Raw genomic sequence first — 628 nt, forward strand, 5'->3', positions numbered from 1 at the left:
AAACTCCAAGATGCAAAGAGTTTAGGAGGAGTTCATTATTCATGTCATATATTTATGAATGCAAAACACAAATTTTAGTGGACAGGCTGGAGCCATAAATATTTTACTAATTTAACAAAGCCAAAAATATCCCATTTCTGTTAATTTATGTAAGCCTTTGATATTCTTACATATGCATTTTTAATGTAGTAACTTTCTTCAATTAATCTCGGCTTTGAACAGTAAAAGTGTCATTCTTGTTGAGCGTGTTAACTGATGACTGATCATTCAGGACTTTTTCTTGTATTTGAATCCCTTGGGATCCAGTCTGGGAATGGAGCCATACAATCACCAAGACAACCCAATAATGTGGCGTGGAATCTTTCTAACAAGAGTGGAGTTGTATTCAGACGCGCACACACACGCACACACACGCACACACACAGTCATACACACGGTTGCACGCTACACACTCCCACGTGTGCAACAGTCAAACACAGCTCATACCTGACAATAACGTACACACTGAGAATTTACGGCCGTAGAGGGCCCATCATTAAGGCGGACTTGGGCCAAACATCAGTGGCAATCCCACAGTGACGTTGTCCTGGCACACACACCAACACACACACACACACACACACACAAT

Source organism: Eutrigla gurnardus (assembly GCF_963514095.1).
Source record: "Eutrigla gurnardus genome assembly, chromosome: 17".
Classification (NCBI taxonomy): Eukaryota; Metazoa; Chordata; class Actinopteri; order Perciformes; family Triglidae; genus Eutrigla; species Eutrigla gurnardus.